Below are 17660 nucleotides of genomic sequence, written 5' to 3'. Positions count from 1 at the left end.
ACAAAAATGTAATACACCCTGAGCTACCTACTATACAATGCAAGGCACTTGTATTTTATATATGAAATTTTGACATGTGTGTTGAATGGCTGCTGGTTGCATAGAATCCCAGTTTCCCTAAAGCAGTCCTAATCCAGGTGATCTTTCTAGTGTCCAACCTTTTACACTTGGAATGGTCTAACCAGGTACTGAAGATCTTGCAGGGGACAACAGAGAGGGGTTGGTTTGCATTCACATACACTCCCACTTATATTTGCATCCATTGTTTTTGCACATGATTATATTTTAAATATCTTCTCTTAACTGCAGAACAATAGAATAACAATAATAGAATAATAAAAGTGGAAAAAATCACTGAGACACTTAGCACAGTAACAGTAGACCTACAGCTTCAGTATTCTTTGTTCACCTTGCCCATATGCACACAGAATGTATACCTGGTCATATTTTATTACACTTTTGTTCCCTCCTTTGGTCATGTAAACTCTCTGCAGGGAACATTGCCACATTGCTTCATTGTCTCAATATTAGTAAAAAAAACTGCGCTATTCAAATTCTCCCCATTGGAGTAATTACTATAATAAGTTGAAGAAACTTTTAGCCCAGAATTCACCATCTGGATCGAAATACCAACACAGGGCTGCATGTGTATGCTGGCAAAAACATTTAGATTTCTCATGTTATTAAGTCTTCTAAGAAAGGTTCCTTAGCATGTTGTTTCATTGTGTTTATGTACATTGTTTATGCTCATGTTAGTATGGCATAGAAGGAGAACATAAGTTGTATCTATTACTGTACAGTATCATGTACTGTAAAAACATACCCATGAGTGCTCATTCATTGCTAAATAATTAGGTAATTAATGTTTTAAATCCTTTACATAATGTAGAAAATACTCAGTGAGTGGTTATATAGGCAATTAAACTTTAAGAAAAATTCATGGGGTGCCTGGGTGGCTCAGTCGTTAAACCTCTGCCTTCAGCTCAGGGCCTGATCCCAGGGTCCTGGGATTGAGCCCCGCATCAGGCTCCCTGCTTTGCTGGGAGCCTGCTTCTTCCTCTCCCACTCCCCCTGCTTGTGTTCCCTCTCTCGCTGGCTATCTCTCTCTGTCAAATAAGTAAATAAAATCTTAAAAAAGAAAAAGAAAAATTCTTGAGGGAATTGATTGGAGCTTTGGTGTTGACTGGGAACTACCGGTTCCATTTACAATGAGGGAATATAGGCTTTCACTATCCAAAAACTTTTTCAGCCTGTTTCATCCAGCCATTTTCATGAATGGGCTAGATTTGGATATTGAAGGATGTCTATATTTATCTGTATCCCTTAATAGGTTTTGAGCAACTTAAGGACAGGAGCTATAACATACTCATCTTTGTATGCCAAGCATCTAACACAGTGCCTGGCACTTTGTTGGTTTAATTCACATTATTCTGTAAATAAATGAATGAAGAGATAAGCATAATTTATCTGAAATTGCTCCTGTTACTGGATAAGTATATCTCTAATTTTCACTTTCTGTGGAAAATTGGGCGTATTCCTCTCCATGAAGGGCGTAGCCAAGGAATTCTGGTGTGTGTTGCAGGGCAGCACTAAGGCACTGCATGTATGCAGTCAGAAGTGCTGCTGCCTCTTCCCCCAGCTCTCTTAGGTGTGGCCTAGCTCAGTGGTATTGAGATCAGACTCAGGAAAATCTTGTTTCCTTCTTGGAAAGCACACTGCCTGTTTTCTTTTATGGATGAGTAATAAAAGAGAGAAAAATAAATCAGTGAGTTTACATTCTTCCTGGAGAGAAAAAATGGTACCTCCATTTCCTGGAGAGAGCTCTGTCTCCATTGAGGGTTGGTGCCTACAAATCAAGCAGGGACCCAGACCGTAACCAGGGAAGGTCTCTGTGGTAGACTCCAGTGATTCACACCTCCTATATCCACACCCTTGTGTACTCCCCTCCTGCATTATTTTGGTTTAGGCCATGTGACTTGTCTTGGCCAAAGAACACATTAGGGCTTGCCCTTCTCAAATTGTGCCATCTCATAAAGGATCCCTGGCTCTCCTGATGGAGACCAATGGCCCTAATCATAGCCTGCACTAACAATCAGGTAGGTTGGGCCATTTTAGATCAGTCAAGCCACCAGATAACTAGATGCACATAAGCAACCCCCACTGTGACCAACAGAACCACCCCCAAATGAGCCAGTGCAAATTCTGAACCACAGAATCATAAGCAAATAAAATGGTTGTGGTTGTAAGCCAGTAAGTTTTGGGGTGATCTGTTTCATAAATTAGGGTCCACACTGTTGAGTCCAAATGAATACACAAGAATATAAACAGGAGGTGGGATGGCTGGGTGGCTCAGTCAGTTAAGCATCTGCCTTTGGCTCCCGTCATGATCCTGGAATCCCAGGATCGAGCCCCACATCGGGCTCCCTGCTCAGCAGGGAATCTGCTGCTTCTTCTGCCCCTCACCCTGCTTGTGTTCTCTCTCTCTCTCTCTCTCTCTCTCTCTCTCTGTCTCTCAAATAAATGAATAATAATAATAATGTAAACAAGAGAGCAAAAGAGCAGAACTAGTGTCTGGGAGGCTTAAAACTGAGACAGGATCGGGGTAATGATACAAGTCAAGGAAGTAGTTCACAAGTAAGGCTGAGACTCATGAAATTTGAAGGTCCCTCTAGTCTGTGTTGGTGCATTGTCAGGAGGAGGCATATTGACTTAAAAGTCATGCTAGGGGTGCCTGGGTGGCTGAGATGGTTTAGAGAGTCCACCTTCAGTTCAGATCATGATCTTTGGGTCCTGGGATCCAGCTCCACGTTGGGCTCCCAGCTCAGCAAGGAGTCTGCTTCTCCCTCTTCCTCTGCCTCTCCCCCTGCTTGTGCTCTCTCTCTCTCTCTCTCTCAAATGAATAAATAAAATCTTAAAAAAAAAAAGTCATGCTCAACAAGATCAAGTGCAACACACCCACAGATCAGCCCAGTGGACCTTAGTAAATGATGATTGTGGATTTGTGCTGATCAACTCCATTTGCTCTAGCCCAGTTTCCTTTCAGATAAATGGCACATGACTGCAATGAGATGAGGAATCATGTGCTCAGAGAGCAAGATCATAGTTCTGACCTTATAAATATTATGCCCTACCTACTATACAATTCTGACCAAAAATATTGAGGAGTCAGGGAAACATAGCTGAAATAGGGGTTTCCTTTCTGTTACAATAAAGCTCATAAAGAAAATCCACCATTTCCTGCCCTTCCCCAGGCCTTGCTTCCTAGAAAAAAAAAAAAAAACTATTTTCAAATTTTCTAACTTTCTTGCTGTTCCTTTTTTTTTTTTTTAAGATTTTATTTATTTATTTGACAGAGAGAGCGACAGCCAGTGAGAGAGGGAACATAAGCAGGGGGAGTGGGAGAGGAAGAAGCAGGCTCCCAGCAGAGGAGCCTGATGTGGGGCTCAGTCCCACAACACCAGGATCATGCCCTGAGCCGAAGGCAGACGCCCAACGACTGAGCCACCCAGGCTCCCCTCTTGCTGTTTCTAAATAGCATTTTATACTGTTATTTCTTTATTTTTCAATTTTATATATTATCTACTGACATCTTTTTATATAAGATGAGGATTGAGCTCTCTCACCTCTCTTCCTTATCCCCATCCTCCCAATATAAATATATTTTAGGATTATATCAATATTCAGTGTTTACCTATTATACTTATTTTCACAACTGAGACATATGGTTTACTGTGATTATATTTGCTTTCTTGTTCTTCTTGAAATTAGTAGTTGCCTTGGTTTTACTTATTTAAAAAAAAATGGATGAACATTAGAAATATTAACCTCTATACACAGATACGTTATATCATAAGAATGGTTATGTTCACTTACTAATATTTCTGTCCCTACTTTTGGATTGAAACAAGTACAGAATAATTAGAGACTTTTTGGCAAATATAACAGTCAATAGTTGGAAAGGTATGTTTTAGTGAAGATGGTTTATAAACACATCTCTTGCTGCCAGGATCTTAAAGTCTGATTAATGAGCATCAGCCTTTCCCCTTCTATCACTTGCTTTCATCTTCTTTCACTTACACACACTTGCACACTCCTTATTCTCTTGCTTTCTGTTTTCCTTTTTATCTCAGTCTGTATAAGTTTGCACACAAAATTGGCTTCCCTTCTAGCTGTTGTCCCTGCGCTCCATCAAAAAATATTTTCTGCATCTCTAATTTCATCAAGATATGCCTGACTGAGAATGTCAGAACCACTGAGCAGAAGTGTTTAATCCAAAGTTGGCTCTGCTGGTGATGATCAGCTGAGGAAACAAGCTCAAATTTTTTCTTAATTACTTGTTAGGACGTTAAGTTTTCACTTTATGGAATAGATTCACATCCTGCTTCTCATTCCCTGCTCTTTATTGTGCAGAGACTTCCCACTGATTTCCAATAGAGAGAGCTCTCTGCACCCAGGAAAGACACATGGAAGGGAAAAGGGTACCTGGCCATATGTAGGAGCAATACCTTCAATGAAGATTTTCCAGAAGCAAAGAGTCCCTCCCTCGATTTGGTGGACAGTTACATTCTGGCCACCTTTACTCAACTCCATAAACTAAAGTTGGTGAGTTGAGCTGCTCACCAACAGCAAGGCCTGGAATGGGCTGGGCAACCCGAGGTGTAGCCGGGAGAAGAAGGCTGCAGCTCCAATCCCTACTCAGCAGTCTAATGGCTGTGTGATATCAAGAGACGCTGCTAATCTTTTTGAGCTTTTTGTGGCATCATCTGTAAAATGGGAGTGATACCATCAACCTTTTATCCTCAAGGATAAAACATAAGTGTGTGTGAAAGCACTTTATAAACGATAAAGTGTCATGTGAATGTTACTTATTATCTGCTTTAGTCCTCTTTAGATGAAGGGTGCTTTGTTTTTGAACTTTTATAAATATAAAAATTATGAAAGGATAGATTTAGAGTATAATTAGCAGGGAAGGAAGCTTATGTTTCTTTGGGATGAGAACACCCATGGCTTGTTGGCCCAATTCAGTATATTCATAACCTCCTTTCCTGAGGTTTACCCACGTGTTAAGAGTGCATCATGCTCATCACTCACTTAGTGAATAATTGAGAACAGTGTTCGGGGAAAGCATGTGCCAGGAACTGGTTAGGTGGGCAACACAGACAACCATTGCTATGTTGGCTGTAGTTGGAGTAGCTGCTTTGGAGACACTGGTAGAACCAGAATAGAAACTATACAAGAGGTGATCTTCCTCCTCTCCATTTCAACTTGTTTGCCAGTCCCTTCTCTGTACAACATTTATACAAGGCTCAGAATCTGCATCCTTGGGGCACCTAGGTGGCTCAGTCGTTAAGCATCTCCCTTCGGCTAGGGTCATGATCCCAGGGTCCTGGGATTGAGTCCCACATCAGGCTCCCTGCTCAGCGGGAGGCCTGCTTCTCCCTCTCCCTCTGCTTGTGTTCCCTCTCTCGCTGTGTCTCTCTCTGTCAAATAAAATCTTAAAAAAAAAAAAAAAAAAGACTCTGCGTCCTCTTCCAATGGATATGTGGTGAGGAAAACTGTAGAGCTGCAGTTCGTTAGTGTATCATGCCTCATTTGATGAAGTGTGGCTTGCAGGACCCTTTCAAAAGGAAGAAGGCTGAATCGTTATGGACTGAAGACGTTTATTATTTTTTCACAGTTTAAAAGAAATCTACTGTGATGATCTGTTTTATCTGTCAACTATAGTACCCAGTTATTTAATCAAACACAAATCTAGATGTTGCTAAGAAGATATGTTGTGGATATGGTTAACATCTATAATCAGTTTACTTTATGTAAAATAGATTACCCTGGATAATGTAGGTGGGTCTCATCCAATCAGTTGATGGTCTCCTGGAGAAGAAATTCTGCCTCAGGATTATAACATCAACTCTTGCTCAAGTTGCCATTATGCCAGCTTACCTTGTGGATTTGAACTTGTCAGTACACGACCTTGTAAGCCAATTCCTTAAAATAAATCTGCCTGTCTGTCTATCTATCTATCTGTCTGTCTGTCTCATGTTGGTTCTGTTTCTCTGGAGAGCCCTGACTGATACAACTTTTCTCTATTCAGAGATTACCTTTTCTTTGACTGTGTTATAACCCAACTCTCAGCAATCCAGGATATAAAATGTTTTCTTTTCATTAGGAAAATCACTGCATTACTGGAACAACAAACCATGTAAATTAATCCCAAACTATAAACCAACTCTGATCTTAGAATCTACTGAACTTTGATATAACTGAAGTACATACTTTTTTAATCCTTATTGATTTTACCTCATCAAAAGCCAAAAGTTCGAACATCTGTGTTCTAATCCCATATCTGCCTTAGTTCTCATAACTATATAGTCTCTAATTATTCCTCAAATGGCCTCCCCACTGAACACATGCTCATCAGTAAAGATTCTCAACGTACTGGCCAGGTGGCAGTTGTCACAGGGTACCGAGGCAGTAGAACTCAAGTCATAAGCTTTATGTTTCAAAGCAATAGTCTTTCCTTTGACACCAAACTTGAAAAGATAGTAGTGATCTCATAATTCAAGGTTTTGAGATCAGTCAGGAGTGAAAAATTCTTCCCTGTTTAAGTAGTTATTTTTATTTGCAGGCCCAGTCCTGGAATCCTTTACATACATCCCAGCCACTTGAACTCCATGAATCACAAATGTGATGAGTCTCACCTCTGGCCATTCCCAGGCAGACTAAGTCAGGGTCTGGGTTCCGTGAGTCATTTATCAGAGACTTCAGTTTTAAGCAGTTCCCAGTGGGGTTACGTGTGAGCCTTTTCAATTGTCCGTGACTGCGTTCCGTATACACATATCGATCGCCCTCTCTAATTCCCAGACCTGGTGCCCTGCCCTTCTGTCTGCCTTGGGACAAGCAGCATGGAGGCACCATGCTGGCCCCTGAGGGGTGGGGACAGAACCTGGCGCCACTGAGCAGACGTCCCTTAATGGTAATCCTCCAGCAAGTCAGTGGCCTCCAAAGAGACCATGGCTGTGGCCTGTTGATGAGGAATGTAGTCATGGTCACACGAAAAAATCCCCAGTCTCTGCCTCAGGACCCCATGCATGGGCCATCATCCCTGCTGCAGAAAGAAACTGGACAAGGCCTCCCCTTAGGAGCCTGTCAGCCCTCGTCACTAATCAGCCCAGGGGCTACTCAGAATGACTGGAGGCACTCACTTCCACCCCCAACCAACTGCACTGCCCGCTGTCAGCCTCTGCCACCTGGGGAGCCCCATACCAGGCCAGGGCAATCAAGCTTGGCTTCTGCATAGCCGTGCAAAGCTCACCATCAGGCAAGCTCCTAAAATATTTATATTTATATATGCAGGGCTCAGACTTTCTTTCTACCATAGCAGGTAAGGACTGAGTATGGTTTGGGAGAGTTTGTTCATCCCATGCTAGCAAACCTATCAGCAGTGGCTCACCTGGCCAGGAGAGAAGGGATCTCACTTACCAAAAGAGCTAAAAAGTTGGCCATTGTCATAATCCATGCATTAGAAGAAATACACCTCAGAAAATCATATAGTCTTCCCCTCCCTTTTATTCAGAGGTTTGATTTCATTCATGCACAGGAAAAAGTCAAAATGCCTCTCGTGATGGACACCCCTCCTGGGACACATTGCCAGCACAATGAAGGGTGGATGAGCACAATATATGTGTTTATTTTCAAAGATAGCATGACATGACACCAGAGAGCTTTTGTGGCTACCCATTCTTTTTTTGAAGGACTGCTAGAAAACGAGATGGTTGGCAAGAAAATCTATAGAAGAGAGGGAGGCTGGAAGATCCATATTTTCAACCAAGATGGGTGGGTATACTCGAGCCCTAGTTAGTGCTTGTCCCCAGATATTCAGAAAATACCTTGGATGGGGGTTTTTTGAGAGAAGACAATGACCAAAGCCTGAGGGTTAGGTGAATTTTCCCGTGGTAGTTCCCCGTGTGTGTTTCCCCACAGAAACAGTTCAGTGTCTCTAAAAACTGAAGGTTTCACTAGCTTGTGCCTTTCATCAAATTGGCTTTGCATGCATGGGAATTATTTTTAAGTACTCTCAAATGGTATCATTTCCTAGTTGCAAATTATTTGGGTATATTTTGAAACTAATTAAAAGGGAAATGTCCTATTTTCTAAAGAGCAGCATTTCTACATTTAAAAAATCAGATGTTCTCAGTGGGAAGCAGGGTTTTATCTTTGTCACTGTTGGCTATTGCTAAGTGCATCCCAGATTGAAAATCTAAATGAAATAACTACAAGGATTTACATGGGGGAAGTTTATATTGGAAAAGCAGGGGGGAGGCTCACATACATATATAATACATAGACGATTTATCTGTGAATTTAGAAAGCCTTTTCTTGTCATTTTTTTTTTCTGTCTTGCTAGCTACTTGTTATTTCACTGTGAGCATTACAAACATGGAGGGCTGCAGAGATGCCAGGCTCCATCATGGTGTCCAAAAATTGGCTTTGTACATATGCTAAATTAGAGACTGGCTGGCAGAAGCAGTTCACAGATCCTGGATTGGCAGGGATTCCTCATGAAAGAAGGCAGGGCCGCAAGCCCAAGGGACTCATTCTCCAGCCAGCAGTCATGCAACATGCTCCATCCAACAAGCCAAAACCCTTTTTAAAATAAATACTGAGTCTTCCATCAGGAATCAGGTCTAGCCCAGATAACATAGCCTCCAAAAGTCTAGTCCCCTTTCCTGTTTCATAAGGTAGAGACTGTATTGAATCTTTCATGGGCCAGGGCTTTGAGATTTGTCCCCAAAGGATCCAGGTCATTGCAGTTGCCTCCAGCAGTGAATAGGCCTCCCCAGTGTTAAGGAGAAAGGTAAGAATCTTACAGACAAAAACCATTCTGTTTTTGTCTTCCTTGGAAATAAGCAAACTGCTGTGACGGTTCTGATGGAGGAAGAATTAACGCAGCGGAGAAATGTATTAGACAGCCGGAGCAGATAAGTCTATGCCAAAAGGATCCACCATCTGGGTCTTTCTCTCTCACTGTGTCAACCAGAAAATGCCTCTCTCATTTACGAGTAGCTAGTTGATGGCTTTACTAGTCCCAAGAGATATACTTTATTTTATGGACAATAATGAGTTTTAATAAAAAACAGCTTTTTTATTGTTCTTGTTGTTGACCTTGGGTTCCTGCTTAATCTTAGAGTTGAGTACTGGAGAGGAAGTGAGGAGACTTATTTTCTAAGCCAAGAAGTGCTTTGGACTCAAAGAAGACATCTGATAAGTTACAGAACAGTTGTAAGTAGGGACATTAACTCCAGGTACTTTACCCTTCCTCTAAGAGTATAGTGAAGAATTAAGAGCTGACCTAGGTGACCCTAGTCCCAATCAGTGCCCTAATGTGAAAGCTGGATCAGAACCTTGTAACCTTTTGGGTTCTGTCAGTCATTCACTCACCTGAGTGCAAGCTCTGTGAGAGCAAAGACCTTGCTCATAGTACACACTCAGTAAATATCACCGAATATATTCATTGGGTTATGTCTTCATCGGTTCGAGCTGCTATTACAAATATAGACTGAGTCGCTTAAACAACAAACATTTATTTCTCATAGTTCTTGGGACTGGGAAGTCCAAGATCAAGGTATAAAACAATTTGGTTCCTGCTAAGAGTGTACTTCCTAATTCACAGATGACTGTTTTCTTGACTTTTCCCCACAATGCAGAGAGAAAGGTCATCTCTCCTGTGTCTCTTCTTTTAAGGGCGCTAATCCCACTCAAAGTATTCGCCCTCATGACCTAATCACCTCCCAAAGGCTTTACCTCCAAATACCATCACATTGGATGTTAGGGCTTCAACATACAAATTTTGGGGAGACTCAAACATTAAGACCATAGAAGGTTGATTATCTCATTAGATGGCACCAGTGAGGCCAAAATCTCAAGAGTAATTCATGTAGGAGCAAGCTTTGCATCACATTCTGTATCGTGTGTGAAAGAGTGGAAAAGTGCTTACGTAAGTATCAGGAGACTTGAGTTCTAGTCCTGGCTCTGCCCCCATCATGTTGAGTGGCCTTTAGTAATTTGTTGATCTCTCTGAAACTTTTATTTCCTTGTTTCTAAAGCGACCAGATAATTGCTGAGCTTGCTTCAGCCCTAAAATGTGATTTTATGATTCAAACCTTAGCCAACTGTCTAAAAATACATTCTCTGGATGATGAAAGATATCTATGAGGCTTACATAGAAAAACTAGCATTCTTGGTAAACAGAATTTCTCCAAGCACACAACCTAAAGACTGTGGATCAGAAGTACTATTTTCCTCTTCCCCTTAACCGGTGCTCTTTCAGTGGAGGTAAGCAGCAAAAAGGGAGAGAACAGTCACTGAAGCACAGAATAAATGAGGAGGCTTCATATGGCTTCACACAGCACTGAGGTCTACAATGTAGTCATCAGAGCTAGCCAGGAATAAAGAGATGGCCTTAGAGGCATTCATGTGGTTGTGGGTGCCCCTCGGGCCAGAATATTACAGAGGGGAGTCATGTGTGAGGTGAGGGTTGTCCCAGGTCACCTCTAAGGTCTGCCCAACTCAACTACCCTGTGACTCCGATAGCACCGAGCCCTGTTCCCTCTCATACAGTGACACACCTAGAGACCTTGCCAAAGACCTAAGGTAGCCCAGGCTCTGTTCACCTAAACAGAGGTGGGGAGGAGAGGGAAGATGGAAAAGGGAGAAGTTACCTTTATTAACATATTTTCTGTTAGCTTTTTGGGGAACGATTCATTCCACTGTTCATGTTCAATTTGGGGGTATGTGTATTTTTATTTAAAAAGTTACTGTCTCAAGACATAACTACAAATCAGAAAACAGTGCAATTAGGACACTAGATTGGAGTCATATATAAAACATTTTTAGCTGATTGAAAACAAAGCTGTAAGAACTGCTTTCACAAAGTACTGCTTTCAAGAGTGAGAAAGAATCAACCTAGGTTTAAAATCATATATCCAGTTCTCTCATCAGTGCTAGTAAATGGCATGGTGTGAAAAACAACACAGGCAATAGTTTTGCACATATTTGTTGATGGCAAGTCTCTGTTAGACAAGTCTGGTTTCATTTGCTATCAACCATGATTTAATAAAATAATTTTATCGTCATCTTTTAACTAACCTATGGTTCTTGGCTACCCAATGCTTGTTAATTTCTGACTCTAAGAACTGGAAGCTTCTGGGGCCCCTGGCTGGCTCAGTCGGTAGAGCACGCAACTTTTGATCTCAGGGTTGTGGTTTTGAGCTCCACATTGGTTGTGGAGATTACTTAAAAATAAATAGACAAACCTGAAAAAAAGAAAAGAGTTGGAAGCCTTTTGGTATTTACCCATCTGAAGATACTCTTGAAAACATATTAAGGCATGGAATGATTAAAATAATATACCTCAATTACTGGGGTGCCCAGGTGGCCCAGTTGGTTGAGCATCCGACTCTTGGTTTCAGCTCAGGTCATGATCTCAGAGTTGTGAGATCAAGCCCAGAGTTAGGCTCTGTGCTCCAGACAGAGTCCGCTTAGGATTCTTTGCCTCTTTCTCTCCCTCTATCTCTGCCCCTCCTCCCGCTCATGCGTGCACTCACTCTCTCTCTCAAATAAATAAATAAATAAATAAACAAACAAGTAATATATATTTATATATATACTAACTGTGGCTCTCAAAATCTACATTCATATGCCAGTCCCCAGAACCTGTAAATGCAAACTTATTTGGAAGAAGGGTCTCTACAGTTAGGTTGTTGAGATAAGATCATCCTTGATCATCCAATGTCAAGTGTCCTTTTAAGTGACGCGGAGGAGAAGGCCAAGTGGAGAGAGGCAGAGATGAGAGTGACACAGCCATAAGCAGTGCAGCTAGCACAAGCTGGGAGCAGCCAGGAAAGATTCTCTTGGAAGGGAGACAGCCGTGTCGACACCTCTGTTTCAAATTTCTGCTCTTCAGAGCTGTGAGAGAATAAATTCCTGTTGTTTGAAGCGGCCAGAGTTTGTGGTAATTGGTTATGGCAGCCTTAGGAAACTAATACACTTCAGATGAGTACATCTCGAAGGATGGACATCATTAATCAGGAACTCTAATATCTCTTTTCCTATTAACCTCATAGTTAGTTTTACTGATAATAATCAAAGAATGCTGACTTAGAACATATTAATAATATTATTAAATAGGAATATTAGATCTCTTTTGAGATAAACATTTTTGCTCACATAAGAGGTGTCCGTAAGGGGCGCGTGGGTAACTCAGTCGGTTGGGCATCTACATTCGGCTTAGGTTATGATCCCAGGGTCCTGGGTTCAAGCCCTGCATCAGGCTTCTCACTTGGCAGGGAGTCTGCTTCTCCCTATCCCTCTGCCTGCCGCTCCCCCTGCTTGTGCTCTCTTTGTCTGTCAAATAAATAAATAAAATCTTAAAAAAAAAAAAAAAGCTGTCCATAAATACCACCTTCTGAATGAACCACTGTTTCCTTAAGATTTTTTGTAGAAGTAAACACCCCATAATCAGAGAAAAGGGCTTCATTGTGATATTCCTCCATCCTCAGCTTTGTTTGGTAACTTCATTTCTGTATCAGATCCATACTCTCCAATAACCTCTCCGTTGTAGGGCATTTCAGCTTCATAGTGTAATAGTACCAGTAAAATTCTGCTGTTTTATTATACATTTATCAAACAGTCAACTGTCTGGTCTTTCGGCCAGAATTTATTGGCCTGTCTTTTCTCAATAGCTCTGTCTCAATACATCTTTTAACAACTGTTGCCCAACATAGTCTTCATTTCAAATTTAGAATATGATGTTAATCAATTTACTAGTTCACAGTTGAGGGTGAACAGCTTACAATGTTTGTGATAATATTGGATTTATTTATTTCCAAATGAGTGATTTTTTTAATAACAGCACATTGTGTACTTGCTTGTTTTTCCAAATCCAATTCAGTATCTAAGCAACTCTGCTTTGATGATTCACTTTCATTAGAAAAACTATGAAGGCATTTACCTTGGACTGGGTTATACCACTTATTGCTTCTTTCATACCTTAAGATGATCTCTTGAAAGAACCCACTTTAGACTCCATTGTTACCTTACTTGTACTTCTTTTTCTTATTATTCAATTCAATTCAACAAACATTTATTAAATACCTATCCAGTAGAAGAAACCAACGTGTAGATGACCATTTCAGTAGTTGGTAGTATGGACTGACTTAACTGGGTGTGAGCCAGTGTGTTCAGATTTATATAAAAACTGAGAAGTACCCTGGAAAGGAAGTTCAGTGTCAGGTTTCTCTAGTCCCGAAGCTACCTTCTGAGAGAACTGAAGAACTCATCCCTTAAGTGGACAGGACAAGTTGGCTGTTAACTCCTTATCACAATCCGAATTAGGAGTGTAGTTCTAGAAAGAGAGCAGAATATCAATAATAGCTCCATTTGACCACCAGTGGAGGTCAACTAAATGTGAGATATGTCACCAAGTCTGTTAAAGAAAAAAGCGGGAGGGGGGAATTTAAAAATGAAAGAATGCATTTTTTTCATTAAATAGTTTATATTTTACTCCACCAGCTCTTACAGTTCAAAGGGAAAGGATATTTTTTTGTTATGTTAATCACCATACAGTACCTCATTAGTTTTTGATGTGGTGTTCCATGATTCATTGTTTGCATATAACACCCGGTGCTCCATGCAATATGTGCCATCCTTAATACCCATCACTGGGCTAACCCATCCCTCCACCCCCTGAAAGAAGGATATTTCTAAAGATTATTTATTTATTTATTTATTTATTTATTTATTTATTTATTTGAGAGAGAGAGCTCTAGAGAGCGTGAGCAGGGGAAGGGGCAGAGGGAGAGGGAGAAGCAGACTCCACACTGAGTAGGGAGCCTGACACCAGCTCAATCCCAGGACCCCTGGATCATGACCTGAGCCAAAGGCAGAGCTTAACTGACTGAGCCACCCAGGGAAAGAAGGATTAAATAAGCTCCCATTGTTATACAGCATTAGAATCTTTGAGCTGCTGCCATAGCTATGTAAAGGTCAGTCCAACTCCACAGTTCAGTATTAGAAAGTCAGTATGATCTTTCACTAAACTGTGTCCTCAGGTCAGTGTTTATCAAAAATAAAGGAGGTGTTTTAATTCTCCTCATGCTGACTCTTTTGTCTAATTTTTCAGTTGGTTCAGAATTTTGATTGTCAAGAGGCATTATTTATCGAAATCCTAAACAAACACATCTAAAAATCAAATTAGTCATCATACACACAGACTCCCAAAATTCCACCTGTTCTGTTGTGTCTCCTCCCTCCATTTTTGGAACATGCCTCCCAACTCCCAACACACACACAGAGCAATAAGAAAGAGAATTATCTAGGACTAATAAAAGGATCGCCAGTCAATGCCCAGGGCTTAGAGGCTGGGAAGCTGGACTTTGTAACAGAGCCCACCTTCATATTGTTATGTTCTCCCAGACACTCTTCTTCCCTCAGCTGCATACTCTGCTCTCACCATCACAGGTGATTATTCTCTTCTTTTGTGTTAATGTACAGGCTCAGCTGCTGTAACAAAAAAAACCCAAAGCTGCAGTGGCTCAAACCAAATGAGTTTTATTTCTCTTTTATCTAACAGTGCAGAGGCAGACAGGTGGTTCAAGTGGGTAGGCAGCACTCTTCCTTGAGGTCTTGAGAGACCAAATTGCTTCTACATTGTTGCTATGACACCTTAATCTGTGTGGCTGAGAGTGGCTCCATACTGTGACTGAGTTTCCAGCCTGTTAGACCGGAGAAGAGAGAGTGGAGGGCAAATGGCTTCCTTAAGGGATTAAACATTGCACACGCTAGTTCTGTTGCATTCATATGCTAGCCACAAGTGGGGCTGGGCCATGCAGATTTTGAGAGGTAAACCATATATACATACCCTGGTAAAATTCGAAGAGGCAAGAATGGGTGCTGGGGCCATGAGCAGTCTCTGCTACACTCTGTACAACCACCATATGATGTCTGCCTGTTGTATGTACATCACCTTGTGTTGCAGTTTTTCATTCCTGTTACTGCAGAAAGCTTGTGTTTTTAAAATTTATTTAAGTAGTCTCTACATCCAACGTGGGGCTCGAACTTGCAACCCTGAGATCAAGAGTTGCATGCTCTTCCAGCTGAGCCAGCCAGATGCCCCAAGAAAGATGCATTTTTAACTATTTTTAGTTGTGGTAAAAAAAAAAAAATCACATAAAATATACTATCATAGCCATTTCTAAGTTTACAGCTCAGTAGTATTAAGTTTATTCACATTGTTGTACAATCTCCAGAATGTTTTCATCTTGCAGAACTGGCTTTAAGCCCTCAAAATCCTGGTGCTTTAATATCCATTAATGCTTCTATAATCCAATCTAAAGATAGGTAAGCATTATCTGTTCTTTGATTATTCATTATTATATATTACATGTATGTATAAAGGCTAATAAGAAATTTCTGCTAACTTTTTAAAAAAATATCATTCTATCCAAAATGACAAAGATTACAAGCTTTTATATTTAAAACAATAGAATACTCAAAATATTAGATATTTTGCATTTTTCCACTATAAAATACATACTAAGTTGAAATGTTAATCCAGCAGTGTGTTATTACTCCTACCCAAAAGGAGGTAGTAAAGGTGTGTATTTCTATGATTTGAAAGAGAGGGTTTTCTTGAGACACGTGACTAGAGTAGGATTATACAGAGATTGTTGACTGTTAAAGCTAGAAAGCAGCTCAGAGCTCATCTTGTCAGTTTAGAAACTGAGGCCCCAGACACCTCAAATTTTTATCTTGGGAATGCCTCCATCTGTGGCATATTTTCCATGACAGATAAAAATGAGTTGCCAAAAGAATAATTCTGAATATACATACTGTTGTTTATCTTTAGGAGAATGACTGACTTTTATGAGATACAGTAATTCTCCCATCTTATTGTAAGTTTTTACACATATAACATTCTTAAAACCCTTTTGAAAAACTGAACAATTGTTATTCGCAATGGCTGGATTTAAGAGCACTGTAATGAAAGCCATGTTGTTAAGCACATTGAGTGGATAAAAAATCTAAAATCCTAGTCAAACACAGCTTTACCAGCCTTCTTAGGAGTTAACTGGCCAGCCAGACGTATGTCATGCGCTCACATAACATCCAGATGAAGAGCAGTGGGACCGCCGGCTCTGAGTTTAGAAAGAACATGGCCTAATATTTGCGAGGAGGTTGAATCCGTATCATAGGCTTCCAGAGAGACAGCTATGAGAACGAGGAATGTTGGAAGAACCAAAAACTTAGGAAACAGAGTGACCAATAGAGAACTTTGTAGGAGTCCACAGCCATGCTTACACAGAAGCAGAAAAATCACTTGCCAAGAGGATAGAAGGGGGTCCTGCCCTGGCCAGAGCTTCTTGGGGGTAATTTCGAAGACCCCTCCCTACTCCAAGACTCTGATTCTCTGTGATTCTTACTCCAGGACCTCAGTTACTGATCATGTTTACAAAATGTAAGAAAGAATCCATCATACCTAAGAATGGGGTACCTGCTTCTTACTGCAAGAACCTAACAGACATGGAAAAAACATGTGTGTGTGTATGAGAAAGAGAGAGAGAAAAAACGAGCGAGCAAATGAGAGCACACACAAGAGCAAGCAGATTCCCCATCTGACTCTCTAGGTTATCTTTCCAGATAGGGCACCTGTTCCTTGTCCTGCCCTACCCTAGGAACTCTGAGGGCCTCAAATCATGGTCAGACCTCAATGAGTTTATCTCCTCTACCTGGTTATGGAGGCAAGACTAATATGCCTAAGATGAAAGAGAAACCAGGAGACATTCTGGGGCTCCTGTTCTTGCAGTCTTCATTACTTCATTTTCCTCCCTGTCTCTTGCTCTCCATTCTTAAAAAAAAATAAATAAAAATAAAAAATTTTAACTCACCGTCTATATATCACCACCTTAATCACAACCACCTCCATTCAAAAGTGCATACGACCTGAAAAAAGCTCAAAAACCTCTCACTCCTTCCTGCCTTCTTAGTCAAACATGACGAAAGTAGTGTTTGTTGCCAAAATATATTAAATATGGCTTGAGAAATCAGCTTACACAGAGTCCAAATTTAAATCTTTAAAATCATCCTCATTCCTAGACCAAAACAGCAGCAGATGGACAAAGGAAGAAATGGAACGTGGTCACATTTTATACCAGCAATATAGACCTTTTCAGATTGCACTAAGTCATTTGCCATCTGCAACCTGTGGTCTTTAATTCCTGCTGAGGCACTGATTCAAGATTCTGGGTTTGCGGTTTCTAAGTTGGAACAAAAATATTTAGCAGGTTGTTATTTTTTTTTTTTTAAATCAATCAGTGGTGAGCACAATAGGCCTTCTGAAGAACCCAGTAACCTAAAGGCCACAGCACCCATAGGAAAGTAGACTCTAGATATTTATTATCTGATTTTATTCAAAATGAAAGTCCTAAGTTTTAATGGACAGACTAGCTCCCATTATCTGAGTAAATTTGGCCCCTTTGGGGACTCTCCTTAGTGCCAGGAGACCAACCACGTGTGTTTTCCTTTCAGTCAGGCATTGGGGACATAAGAGCCATGAGATCCCCTCCCTGTTATCACGTGGTTATAGCCCTGGTGGGAGGACACTG

At 40.8% G+C, this 17660-nt stretch overlaps 1 protein-coding gene across 5 annotated transcripts in view; it reads left to right on the top strand.

The window, feature by feature from the left end:
• The window catches only part of CLYBL (citramalyl-CoA lyase), a 249291-nt gene that overhangs the window by 175213 nt on the left and 56418 nt on the right, over positions 1–17660 (top strand). The window lies entirely within an intron of this gene.

Source organism: Ursus americanus, chromosome 10 (genome assembly GCF_024610735.1).
Source record: "Ursus americanus isolate L20-20 chromosome 10, mUrsAme1.1.p, whole genome shotgun sequence".
NCBI lineage: Eukaryota > Metazoa > Chordata > Mammalia > Carnivora > Ursidae > Ursus > Ursus americanus.
Note: the sequence above shows the minus strand (reverse complement) of the source record. Positions and strands in the feature narration are given on the sequence as shown.